This window comes from Narcine bancroftii, chromosome 8 (genome assembly GCF_036971445.1).
Source record: "Narcine bancroftii isolate sNarBan1 chromosome 8, sNarBan1.hap1, whole genome shotgun sequence".
NCBI lineage: Eukaryota > Metazoa > Chordata > Chondrichthyes > Torpediniformes > Narcinidae > Narcine > Narcine bancroftii.
This window is the reverse complement of record NC_091476.1, coordinates 49881221-49895675: the sequence shown is the minus strand read 5'-3', so window position 1 is coordinate 49895675 and position 14455 is coordinate 49881221. Positions and strand designations below refer to the sequence as shown.

Here is a 14455-nt window from a genome sequence, read left to right as displayed (position 1 = left end):
GCTTTTCTCCTCCTGCTCTCCCAGCCACATTCACCTCTGACCTCTTGACTGCTGACCTGTGCTGCTCCCTGCCACTTCTTCACTCTCCTGCTGGCTTTCTGCTCATACCTTGATGAAGGGCTCAGTCCCAAAATGTTAACTATATACCTTTGCTGGTTATGGATGCTGCATGACCTGCTGAGTTTCTCGAGTACTTTTGTGTATAAACTGAAACAGGAGGCTACTTTGTTTAATGACACTGGAAGGCAATCCAAACTATCAAATAGGAACTGCTTCGTGCTTTTCTAAAAACGGAAACTAGTTGAGTTTCCAACGAACTGATTTTTTCAAAACTGATCATACCAACAGTGCAGCAAACAATAAAAGTTTTTAAACGCATTAAGTGGTACAAGTTACTTCCTGTGATACAGGGGAAAGAAATAACAGAAGTCAAATTTCCTCAGGCAAACTCATCCTGTGGTTAACAAAAACCACTTACACTTTGAAGAGATATTGCAAAATCAATAGTGATCTTATTTTTGTAATGTTTCAAATCACATTTAAAATCCCATTATAGCTTTTTCTAAAGGCCACAAAATGACTCAAACCTTCAATTCCTGTTTTTCTTTGTAGCACAAATAAACTACAGATCATTAAAAATAGAAACCAATGAACATCCATTCTGTATCACAGAATTTCATAGTTAGTCAAGACAGATGAAGACAAGAGGTTCTTCGTTTCAATGTAAGAAAAAAACGGAGCATGTGCGCCTCATGTTGACTCATTACATTTGCTCCAAAGCTTTTAAGAAGCTTACACCAGAGGTTCTCAATCTTTTTCTTTCCACTCACATACCTCTTTAAGTATTCCCTCTGCCATCGGTGTTCTATAATGAGTAAGGGATTGCTTAAGGTGGGATGTGGGTGCAAAGAAAAAGTTTGAAAACCACTGTTTTAATTGTACCTAATTGACTCATGAAGTGCAAAGTTTCATAACTCCGAAGGAAGTGGGCCAATGAGAATTTTTTCTCAAGCAAAATATTTTAGTAATAATTGGATCAAGAGCAGTGATTCTCAACCTTCCATTTCTACCCACATCTCACCTTTAAGCAACCCCTTTCTCATCACAGAGCACCAATGGCATAGGGAATTCTTGAAATGGTATGTGAGTGGAAAGAAAGAGGTTGAGAACTAAGTGTCAATATTACACAATCCCCAAGATGGCACTGTTGGAAGAGGTTGGGGTTGAAACCTATAGTTGGGGTGGGGTACAGATCTCCAATGTGTGCTGACAAGGGAATGTTAGAGACTGACTGCTGTGGCCTTAAAAGGCAAAGAGGTCAACCTTGATATTCTTCCAGACAATGTATCAAAAGTCAACACCAGCATATTCAATCTTCAATTGTTTTATTCCCAAAAACTCAAAGCTGTTAAACCTCAGGCCAACTTGCAGAAGCATTCCTACATCATCTAACCAGGGACTGGCTTTGGGACTCTTGTACAAGACGATTGGCTTCGAGTTCTATTCCAGAGAATCAGGCAGCCAAAGCAAGATTTAAGTGTTACTATTGCCACAATCACCTTTGCATCAAACCTAAAATAGTGAGCACCGCGGTGACAGCCCCTGCAGCCCAAGATGTCTCTGTCGACCATTTAAGCAATCAACTGCCTGCATGCATTCACACCCCTCCTTTCCCTGCCTGTTCACACCCCTCCTTTCCCTGCCTGTTCACACCCCTCCTTTCCCTGCCTGTTCACACCCCTCCTTTCCCTGCCTGTTCACACCCCTCCTTTCCCTGCCTGTTCACACCCCTCCTTTCCCTGCCTGTTCACACCCCTCCTTTCCCTGCCTGTTCACACCCCTCCTTTCCCTGCCTGTTCACACCCCTCCTTTCCCTGCCTGTTCACACCCCTCCTTTCCCTGCCTGTTCACACCCCTCCTTTCCCTGCCTGTTCACACCCCTCCTTTCCCTGCCTGTTCACACCCCTCCTTTCCCTGCCTGTTCACACCCCTCCTTTCCCTGCCTGTTCACACCCCTCCTTTCCCTGCCTGTTCACACCCCTCCTTTCCCTGCCTGTTCACACCCCTCCTTTCCCTGCCTGTTCACACCCCTCCTTTCCCTGCCTGTTCACACCCCTCCTTTCCCTGCCTGTTCACACCCCTCCTTTCCCTGCCTGTTCACACCCCTCCTTTCCCTGCCTGTTCACACCCCTCCTTTCCCTGCCTGTTCACACCCCTCCTTTCCCTGCCTGTTCACACCCCTCCTTTCCCTGCCTGTTCACACCCCTCCTTTCCCTGCCTGTTCACACCCCTCCTTTCCCTGCCTGTTCACACCCCTCCTTTCCCTGCCTGTTCACACCCCTCCTTTCCCTGCCTGTTCACACCCCTCCTTTCCCTGCCTGTTCACACCCCTCCTTTCCCTGCCTGTTCACACCCCTCCTTTCCCTGCCTGTTCACACCCCTCCTTTCCCTGCCTGTTCACACCCCTCCTTTCCCTGCCTGTTCACACCCCTCCTTTCCCTGCCTGTTCACACCCCTCCTTTCCCTGCCTGTTCACACCCCTCCTTTCCCTGCCTGTTCACACCCCTCCTTTCCCTGCCTGTTCACACCCCTCCTTTCCCTGCCTGTTCACACCCCTCCTTTCCCTGCCTGTTCACACCCCTCCTTTCCCTGCCTGTTCATGTGCCTGTCTAAATGTCTCTTAAATGTTACTATTCGATCTGCTTCCACCATTTCCCATTGGCAGCACATTCCTGTGACCTACTGCTCTCTCTGTAAAAAGAAAACTTGCCTTAAGTTTTAATCTCTCCTTTAAGCTTTCCCCTCTCAATTGACTTTTTATGATCTCTAGTACAATAAAATCCCTGACATCCGGAATTCAAGCAACCGGAAAAAAAGAGGAAAATAAATAAAATTTTAAAAAATAAATAAGAATAAAACAATAGTTTAAAAATATGCAAGTTTAAAATTGAAAAATTAAATGTTCTCCGAAGTAAAACATAAACATTTGGTGAAGATAGGAGCAAATAACCAGCCAGCAGAGAGCCTTGGTCTTTGCTCATAGCAGCTGTTTGAATAAAGTTTTTAAAATTTTATTTTCCATTTGCATCAAAATATATGCAGTATTTAGCAATAACATAAGAATAATAAAAACTAGGACACAAAAGTAATACAGTTTTTGTATATTCCCCCCTCCCCACCTCCCCCCCCCACCCGACACTCACCCCCCTTCCCCCCCCCCAAAAGTAGGAAAAAAAATAGAAAAAAGAAAAGCTTGTCCTAATAAAACCTACATCTTTTAATTAATTAATTGCAGTTTACGTAACAATCTTAAACCATAACTAATTAAGGCAGGTTGGATGGGGACGTGGTGAACGCTACAGGTAAAACCTTGAGTTCTAAAGGCTTACCTACTGTAGTTTTCAATTGTTTTTTGAGTAATTCTGAGGTCGAAGTCTACTGATCAATGGAATTTACTGAGAGCAAAAAACAAATTTGCATTACTCATGACATTCAAAGCATTTTACATCAATATAATTTTCTAAACCATAAACAGACTTTATTGACAAAAATAAAACCATTTAAGGCCTCTTGTTCTGTATTCATACAGTTTCATCATTCTTACATTCATTTATTTTCTTTGGCTTGGCTTCGCGGACGAAGATTTATGGAGGGGGTAAAAGTCCACGTCTGCTGCAGGCTCGTTTGTGGCTGACAAGACCAATGCGGGACAGGCAGACACGGTTGCAGCGGCTGCAGGGGAAAATTGGTTGGTTGGGGTTGGGTGTTGGGTTTTTCCTCCTTTGCCTTTTGTCAGTAAGGTGGGCTCTGCGGTCTTCTTCAAAGGAGGTTGCTGCCCGCCAAACTGTGAGACGCCAAGATGCACGGTTTGAGGCGAGATCAGCCCACTGGCGGTGGTCAATGGGGCAGGCACCAAGAGATTTCTTTAGGCAGTCCTTGTACCTTTTCTTTGGTGCACCTCTGTCACGGTGGCCAGTGGAGAGCTCGCCATATAACACAATCTTGGGAAAGCGATGGTCCTCCATTCTGGAGACGTGACCCACCCAGCGCAGCTGGATCTTCAGCAGCGTGGACTCGATGCTGTCGACCTCTGCCATCTCGAGTACTTCGACGTTAGGGATGAAAGCGCTCCAATGGATGTTGAGGATGGAGCGGAGACAACGCTGGTGGAAGCGTTCTAGGAGCCGTAGGTGATGCCGGTAGAGGACCCATGATTCGGAGCCGAACAGGAGTGTGGGTATGACAACGGCTCTGTATACGCTTATCTTTGTGAGGTTTTTCAGTTGGTTGTTTTTCCAGACTCTTTTGTGTAGTCTTCCAAAGGCGCTATTTGCTTTGGCGAGCCTGTTGTCTATCTCATTGTCGATCCTTGCATCTGATGAAATGGTGCAGCCGAGATAGGTAAACTGGTTGACCGTTTTGAGTTTTGTGTGCCCGATGGAGATGTGGGGGGGCTGGTAGTCATGGTGGGGAGCTGGCTGATGGAGGACCTCAGTTTTCTTCAGGCTGACTTCCAGGCCAAACATTTTGGCAGTTTCCGCAAAGCAGGACGTCAAGCGCTGAAGAGCTGGCTCTGAATGGGCAACTAAAGCGGCATCGTCTGCAAAGAGTAGTTCACGGACAAGTTTCTCTTGTGTCTTGGTGTGAGCTTGCAGGCGCCTCAGATTGAAGAGACTGCCATCCGTGCGGTACCGGATGTAAACAGCGTCTAACATTCATTTATATTAACACCATTACCACCAATGTGGTGCCTTGTTCTTACTTCTCGAAGGGCTTTCCATTGGTCTCAGCTCCTCCCTGAAATGGAAGGTCTCTAGATTGTGGCCCTTCCCCACAGCGTTCTCACGTTGGCTTTGCTAAGCCTCAGGGAATCCCTTAGCACGTCCTCCTGAAACCTGGAATGTGCATCTTTCACCAGACAGACAAAAAAGCCAATGTCGGGATCTTATTTGGAAGGGAGACCGCCTTGGTGCTGTAGGTTTCTGTGAGGGGCACTGGACAAAAGTGACGACTTTCTGTCTGCCTTACGGTAGACAAAAGTTAAAGAAACTCATGTAGGTTAGATTCTAAATATAGTATTACGTGACAATAATGGAACCTTTTTACATTTTTTCTCCCTGGCCAACATCCCTGACATTGAGGGCCTCAGTGGCATTGAGCAAGCCTGACATCAAGTTTTGGAAACAGATTTGCTATTCGGAGCCGTTATGGAGATTGCAACATGGACATCAGAACTGAGAAAGAGAAAAAATAGTCAACATAACTAAGGAGTAATGAAGGTGGGGAAAAAAGATTGGCAGGGATATATAGGGACAAATGGCCATCTTCCGTGCTGTACAGTGGAGGGCAATGGGTGGAACAAAAGAAATATCAGTGAGATGGTGAAATGATAGACAGCCATTAGAGAATGAACCTTCTTTATGTAATGCATTGCTAACGCTGTCCTTTTGATTCGTCAGGAATGTGTTGCTTGAAAAGATTGAAGGGCATCTCACAGTAAAGTGCCGTTTACCTGTAACCGCTCAATAGTGAAGCAGAAATAATGGAATCAAGCACCTCAAAGAAACTTGCCTTCACTCATCTAAAATGTGCCCAACATAGTTTTTGTTTGAATGATTTTTTAATTCTCATTATTCTCTTATTCTTTCTAAGTGTTTTTTTAGAAAACTTCCCCTTTGCAGGGGATAAGTAGGCACGGTGTCCTCTTCATATTCTCTTTGGGATCAGAGAAGGTAGCAGGCTGCAGGTCAAGGAAAAGCTGAACCCTGCCACAACCATTCATCCATCCAATGTTTGAAAACTTTACAGCGGTCACAACTTTGATTAAAATTATCTTTCCTGACTTTAAACATCCACAAATTTTAATTTGAAGTTAGCACAGTTACGTGTTGGTAGCGCAATATATGACACAATGAATTTGGCCTAACTGGCACTCAAGTTTAAGAAATAAATCTGTTGATCAAAATCCATTAGAAGCAGCCAATTTGGCACAACTGCCTATGTCCAGGATAAACACTGGCTTCTCCAAGAAGCCCCAAACCACCAACCTGTGACATTTACTGGCATTACCACTGCCAAATTCCCCACTATCAAAGCATCTCAAGTCCTGACCCGAAACATTGAGTGATGATTTCTCCCCATGGATGCTCCCTGACTTATTGCCCTAACAGTTTCTCAATGTCTGCTCTGTCACCTACATACTGTGGATACAAGAACAGGCCAGAGACTGAGTATCCTAAAGCCAGGGAATCACCCCGTGACACCTCCGCCCTCCCCATTTTACTTGATGAATGCAGCTTGAATGAGCCCCTCCATTCACAAACCTAAAATTCCCACCCTCCATCCCATGTCAAATAATTTGCAAGCTTCTATCCTCCACAACACACTCAGTCATTTAAAAAAGGCGTCAATTAAAAGATCAATGAGGAAACTAAAAGATTTAATGTATATAACATAATTTAGGAAATTTGTACGTGAGTGGCCAACTCTAATGACCCTACCACAAAAGCTATGAAGAAGTTCATAACAGAATTCATTTAAGAACATTTCCAAATTGGTAATGACGAACCACTCAAGTTATTTTGATTGAACCAGAGCTTGCGAGTTTATTAATGCCAGGTTCAAAGAAACCACAAACTTAACAACATGTAATGGTCAATTTGATAGAATTGCAATCACTAAAGTCAAACAAGGCACAGTAAGTCATTAAATGTGTTAACTTAATTGCTTCAAACATCGTTTGCAGACTCAGTACTGACTGAAAATGCAATAATTGTTGGAATTTTTTAATTTAACGGGCCTCCGTATCTCTGACGTTTAATGAAATCTAGCTGAATTCTGCATGGCTCTCCTCACAGTACATGTCCCGACTCCAGAATTCTCCAGGATACAACTACTGAAATGGCTTTATTGCAATGCACATCTTGGCCAGTGACCCGAAGTGAACAAATTATCCTCGAAGCATTTGTAATCATTTATCCAAGGTAGAAGCCTTTGAACTTACTTGAGAAAAACATCCTGAAAACTTGTCAGCAAGGCCATGCCAGTTTTATATTAACAGGAATTGAATGAGGCAAAGGCTAGAAACCTTGTAAAACAGCATAATTTTAATATAATCTATAAAATGCTTACCAATATCCAAAAATCATAAGCAAAAGAGGTTGAATTTAATATTCAGTGTGAAAAATAAAGGTCAGATTATTAACTTTGCTATTGATAAAGCAGACTGTCTATTTAATGACATAACTATGTCAGCACAGCATGGGGAACATCTTCTCTCAAAGCACACATGCAAAATCATGTTTTGTCCAGGTGGACCACACAGTAGCAATTCTTGTCAGATGATTTTCATCTGCAGGGTGAAATCAAGTTCATTATCATCTGAGTATACATAAACAAGTCTTAACGTTTTTCTGCACCAAAGTGCACATATATAATACACAGCACATAATAATCACACATCTACATAAGGAAACAATTTAAAATAAATGCATATCAATATTTTAGAGGATTTACTTGGTTACAGATACAATTCATCAGTCCTACAGACTATGGGAATAAACTATTTCCCAGCCTGGCAGTCTTGATTTTGATGCTCTTATACCTCCTTCTTGATGGTAGTGGGTCCAGGTAAATGTGTCCAGGATAGAGGAGGCCTCTTTAATTCTTTGAGGCCTTAAACAATGCTCCTGGTAAATGTTGTGAATAGAGGAAAGGGAGAGCCCAGTGATCTCTGAGAGTTCTGACAAATGCCTAATGCTTTGCAGTTACCATATTGCAGCCAGTCAGGAGATTTAATTGTGCTCCTGCAAAAGGTTGTGAAGATAGGGGCTGGTAGCCTTGGGTGGGGGGGGGGGGGGTCCTTAGGGTGACCAGGATGGGATGTGTCCTTCATGTTGACAGCTACCCCAAGGCAGCAGAAGGTACTGTATAGATGAAGTCAGTGGAGGGGAGGCAAGTTGTGAGCTGAGGTCACAACTCTCTGGAGCCTTGTGCAGAGCAGTTCCTGTATCAAGTTGCGATGCTCACAGAGGGGATATTTTCCAACCTGCATCCATTAAAAGGGCCACTGGGGACTTGCTGAACTTCACCAGGTTTCTGGAGAAGTAGAGGCATTGGTGCTTTGTTGGTCACAGAGATGGTAGCATTGTTGTACCAGGACAGAATGATGACTTAAAGATCACATCAGCACCATTGATAAAGTCCAGGATATGTGCTTCAGTCCTCTTCCTGAAATCAACAATTAGTTTTGCTGACATTGAGGAAGAGGTTGTTGCCCTGTCGGCATCCCATCAGGCTATCTCCTTCCTGGGCTCCATCTCATGGTTTAAGATCCATCCAACAACAGTGGCATCAACTGCAAAATATACATGGAGCAACATTTAGCTTCAAAACCATGAGGAGGATAGTAGGGGACTGAATATGCAGGTTTGCAGGACACCAGTGTTAAGAATTACTTTGGGATATGTGTTGAATGACTGCAGTCACCAGGTCGAGGAAAAAAAAAATCAGGAAAATGCCACTCTGTATATTTTAATGCTGAATAACATATTGTTATTAATGTGGTTTGCAGTAAAGTATTAAATAAAAAAATTATATAAAGTAGTTGAGGATCCAGTTGAAGAGGGGCTACCAAGACCCAGTTCTCGGAGTGTGGAGAGGAGTATGGGGGCATGGTGTTGAAGGCTAAGGCATAGCCAATAAACAGGTGTTTATTGGTCTTTGCTGCCCAGATGCTCCAGGGTTGAGGCTAGGGAGATGGTGTCTGCTGCAGACCTGTTGCAGTAATAGGAGAATTGTAGCAGATGCAGGTTTTCTGGAAGGATTGAGTTGGTGAACCGTGACTAGTCCCTTGAAGCACTTCATAACGATGGATAGTCCCACTGGGTGGTAGTCATTAAGGTCCGTGGTCTTGTTTTTCCTTCATGGTTCCTCACTGATGGCATTCTTTCTTCACATCATTTCTGATCTGCATTCTGAAATCCCAGGTCCTTTGATCTCACAACAGCTTTAGGCCAGTTCTGCATTAACTGGGCTGAATTACAAAGATCACATGACTCCCATCATCTCAATGGCAGTGTCAACTGCTACTGCACTGTGATTACATTGGGAGGTTGTACGCTCAGAAGCATATCAGAGTGGTCATCATGGCAGAGATTCAGCAGCTGCGGTCTCTGCATGTAATATTTCACACAAAATGCAATACATATTTTTGAAAAATTATATATGCACAAAACCCAGAACACTTCTTCTGATGTTCTTGAATGGTGGATTTGAGCAGGTGTTAGCACTAATCACAGCACATGCTCAGCATACCAATTGCTAGACAGGGAATTCCATTGCAATGATTTTCCAGCATATTAAAAAAAATCCTCCTCAGGCAAATGCTTACACTTCCTGAGGAGGGCAAGGTGACTGCCCCCCCCCCCCTCCACTCTCCAGCTTGACGATATTTTACAGGAGCATGACTAGGAGTGTCCTGTCTGCCTGCATCACTGTGTGGTGTGGTAGCTGCAAAGCATCAGACTGGACGTCAATACAGAGATCATCAAACCGACCAAGATGATTACTGGTGTCTCCCTTTCTTCTACTGACGATATTTACCAGGAGTTCTACTTACAAAGGATTCAAATAATTATAGCGGACCCCCACCGACCATCACACAGTATCTTTGACCCGATACCATTAGGAAGGAGGTACAGAATTAAAATCTTGACTAGGAAATAGCTTCTTTCCGCAGGCTGTGGCATTAATGAATTGCATCCTGTAACTGAGTAACTCTTCCCAAAATATTTACATATATTTATTGTGAATGTTATCTCTATGTAAATGTGTGAATATGTGCTGTGTCTGCACCGTGGTCTGGGGAAGTGCTGATTCATCTATGGTACATGTACAGTCAGCCACAATATTCAGTGGCTGGAGCTCATTTACATAGAAAAGGTTTGAGAAGATCAATGATTTACATTTTACTGCAAAATGGTTCCTGAACTCAATTGAGCCATAACCCGTTAACCCTCATTATGTCTGGGAGTGATCATACAATGAAGCCTTACAGAAAATATTACTTGCAAATTTCCATTGACTGGAGTCACAAGATGGAGTAGTGGCCGGTAAGAGAATGCCAGCCCTCTCCAGAAAAGAAGAAATAAAATGAAGAAAATACAAAGTTCAAGAAACACAAAACATAACAAATAAAAGATAAAGTTGTAGAGAAAAGAAAAAAAATGGCACCCAAGAAGGAGAAAGTAAAAACAATGGGAAAAAAAAGAAAAGACGCAGGAAGAGAAAGGAGAAGGCTTTACCTGCATGAAGAAACAGGGAGCCCCAAGGTTGGTGATGACCCCACAGAGTCGCGACCTCCCGACTGCAAAAATGGCTCTCTGAGCTAAACAAAAGTGCGCAACTGCGTATGGGCGAGGAGTCGCGCATGTGCAGTGCGCTCACTAAGGAAAAAGAGAATACCAACGGAAGGAGGGGCCAGCTGAGGAGCAAGCAAACACAGCTTGACCAGCTGAGGGATGCCTGACACCAGGGCTCTCAGCTGGAAAAAGAGAATTTAATGAAAAAGAAAAATGAAAAGTACAGAAGAAAAAATGAGTAGAATAGAGCTGGTCATAACAGAAATAGGGAAAAGATTAGAAAATGTGGAAGAACGAGAAACGGCTGAAGAAATGAAAGTGAATGTCTTAAGAAGAAAAGTGGAAGAAAGTAACAAAAAAGTTAAAGAGTCACAAGAGTTGTTAGTTCAGAAAATGGATATAGTGGAAAACTATAGTAGGCGAAACAACATAAAGACAGTGGGCTTAAAGGAGGATGAAGAAGGCAAAAATATGAAAGAATTTATAAAAGAATGGATCACAAAGGTTCTGGGAATGCCAGAAATACAGGAGGGAATGGAAATAGAAAGGGCACACGAACACTAGCCTTGAAACCACAGACACAACAAAAACCAAGATCTGTTTTAGTAAAATTTCAGAGATACATGACAAAAGAAAATATACTGGAGCAGGCAAGGAATAAAATTAGAGAAGACAAAAAACCATTGGAATACAAGGGTCAAAAAATATTTTTTTTACCCGGACATAAGTTTTGAACTCTTAAATAAGAGGGAGTTTAATACAGCAAAATCGATCCTATGTTAAGATATCCAGCTGTGTTTAAAATATTTATCCCGGGGGAGCAAAACAGACTGTTCTTGGATCTGGAGGAAGGACAAGAATTTGCAGAATGCCTGCAGGACAGAAGGAGAGATAAAGAGATGTAACAAGAATGAAGAACGTCGATAAAATATGTAAAAATAATGTATAAGTAAGAACTAAAGAAGGGAAAGAAAAGGGAAGAAAGGAAATAAAGGGGGGGGGAAAGAGGGTGAGCTTTGTTATATGTGAAGATAAAAGTCTTTTCTGGAGGGATTTGGGTGGGAGAGAATAACTGTCGCTGTGAAATCAGTTGACACTTGCGAGCGGGTTCGCAATCCAAATGGAGAGGGGAGTTGTGATTGCCCGGCAAGGGATAAGGGGCAACTCAGGGAGGGGGGGGGACATTTGGGGTTAAGGGAATTTTAGACGTGGGAGTTGTTGAAGTATTTTATGTTTTAAAAGTGTTGTCATACATTGAGTTCAAAACTTGAAAATTGAGAGATGAAAATGGGGAAAAGGGGGAAGGCGGTGGTGAGGAAACGGAAATGAAGTGTAAACAGAATACGAGATGGCCATGTTGAACTATATGACTATAAATATTAATAGAATACATAACCAAATTAAATGAAAAAGGCTATTAAATTTCCTGAAAAAATAGACATAGCATTTGTGCAGGAAATGCATCTAACTGAAGTGGAACATAATAAATTAAGGAGAGACTGGGTATGTCATGTAGCGGCAGCATCATATAATTCAAAAGCCAGAGGGGTAGATATATTAATTAATAAAAATGTACCAATCAAAATAGAAAAGGAAATCAGATCTAGCAGGGAGGTATGTAATGATAAAGTGTCAGGTATATTCAGAATTCTGGAATTTGATCAATATATATGCACCTAATGAAGAGGACCAAAAGTTTAAGCAAGATTTTTTTTGAAGATTGTAGATATGCAGGGGAATATATCGATAAGAGAGGACTTTAACCTCAATTTGGATCCAATATTGGATAAAACTGGTCAAAAGACTAGCAAAAAGAATTAAGTGGCCAAATTTATGGTTAAATAAATGCAGGAAATGAAACATGGATATATGGAGGAGGCAGCACCCAAGGGAGAAGGAATACTCATATTATTCGAGTAGGCATAAAACATACTCAAGGATTGATATGTTTTTGTTGTCGGCCCATATTCAAGGGAGAGTTAGAAAAACTGAATATAAAGCTAGATTGCTATCTGATCACTCACCCCTGTTATTAGCAATAGAACTGGAGGACATCCCACCAAGAAAATATAGATGGAGGTTAAACTCCAAGCTACTTAAAAGACAGGAATTTAGAGAATATATTGAACGCCAAATTAAAATGCACTTTGAAATAACTACAGAATCAGTGAAAGACAAATTTATATTATGGGATGCAATGAAAGCCTTCATTAGAGGGCAGATAATAAGTTATGCAAGATGAAAAAGGATTACAATCAGGAAATAGAACAGTTGGAAAGGGAGATAGTAAGTATAGAAAAAGAACTAGCAACATGGGAAGATATAACAAAAACAAAAGAATTGGCGGACAAAAAAATTAAATACGAAACATTACAAACGTATAAGGTGGAGAAGAACATAATGAAAATAAAGCAAAAGTATTATGAGCTAGGAGAAAAAACACACAAAATATTAGCCTGGCAACTTAAAATAGAACAAGCTAAAAGAACTGTTTTGGCATCAAGGAAAAAGGACAAACAAATTACATATAATCCAATGGGGATTAATGAGAACTTTAAGGAATTTTATGAACAATTATACCGAACTGAGAATGAGGGGAAAGATGATAAAATAGAAGAGATTTTAGCTAAAATTGAACTGCCAAAATTGCAAGAAGAGAAGCAAAACAAACTGATAAAACCATTTGAAATAAAGGAAGTACAGGATATATTAAAAAAGCTGCCGAACAATAAAATGTCAGGAGAGGATGGATTCCCAATAGAATTCTATAAAACATTTAAAGAGTTATTAATTCCTCCTCTCCTGGAAGTAATGAACCAGATAGAAGAAACACAAAACTTGCAGCTTCATGTAAGACAGCAATAATTACAGTAATACCAAAGACGGGGAAGGATCCACTAACACCAGCATCATATAGACCAATATCTCTACTTAATTCAGATTATAAGATCATAGCAAAATTATTAGCAAACAGATTGGCCGACTGTGTACCAAAAATAATAAAAGAAGATCAAACTGGGTTTATTAAGAAAAGGCGAACAGCGGATAATGTCTGTAAATTTATTAATTTAATTCATGCAGTTCAAGGAAATAAGATGCCAGCAGTGGCTGTTGCTTTAGACGCAGAAAAAGCCTTTGACAGAGTAGAATGGAATTATTTATTCAAAGTATTACAGAGATTCAAACTACCAGAAAAATATATTAATTGGATTAAATCATTATATAATGAAGCACTGGCGAAGGTAACAGTAATTGGATATGTATCGAACCAATTTAAATTAAGTAGCTCAACTAGGCAGGGATGTCCACTATCTCGCTCACTGTTCGTTTTAGCAATAGAACCATTGGCAGAACTGATAAGAACAGAAAATAAAATAAAAGGGATAAAAATAAAGGAGAAGGAGTATAAAATCAGTTTATTTGCAGATGACATCATAGTATACTTAACAGAACCAGAAATATCAATAAAAGAACTACATAAGAAATTGAAGGAATATGGAGAAATATCGGGGTACAAGATCAACACAAATAAAAGTGAAGCAATGCTAATGAGTAATGCCGATTATACAGAATTTTAAAAAATCACCATTTAAATGGCAAACACAAGCAATCCGATACTTAGGTATTAGATTAGATAATAATTTAAGCCACCTGTACAAATTGAATTGTCAGCCATTAATGAAGAAATTACAGGAAGACTTAAATATTGGAAAGAATTACCACTAACGTTGATAGGGAGGGTAAATTGCATTAAAATGAATGTCTTCCCAAAGATACAATACTTATTTCAATCGTTACCAACTCCCTTAACAGAGAAATTCTTTAACGAACTCAAGAGAATAATAAGGAAATTCTTATGGAAAGGTGGGAAACCGAGGATAGGTAAATTAACAGAGAGGCACAACCAAGGTGGTTTGCAGTTACCAAACTTTAAAAATTATTATAGAGCAGCACAGTCAAGATTTTTATCAGACACGGGAAAAACCAGGTTGGACTCAGATAGAGTTAGATAAAATAGGGGAGAAGATACCAGAACATATAAGTGGGATGAAAAGCTGATACGATATAAAAGTTCACTAGTATTGCACAATTTA

The 14455-nt window shown here is 41.0% G+C and overlaps 1 protein-coding gene across 6 annotated transcripts in view; it reads right to left on the bottom strand.

Annotated features, from left to right (window-relative positions):
- Positions 1 to 14455, bottom strand: part of LOC138740670 (plastin-3-like) — a 114014-nt gene that overhangs the window by 54329 nt on the left and 45230 nt on the right. For 2 of the 6 annotated variants that reach the window (XM_069893656.1, XM_069893657.1), the window contains exon 2: positions 3390 to 3455. The exons of the other annotated variants lie outside the window; for them this stretch is intronic. The gene's annotated coding sequence lies outside the window, so the exon portion shown is untranslated. The remainder of the gene's footprint in view (positions 1 to 3389; positions 3456 to 14455) is intronic. 6 annotated transcript variants of the gene reach the window in all.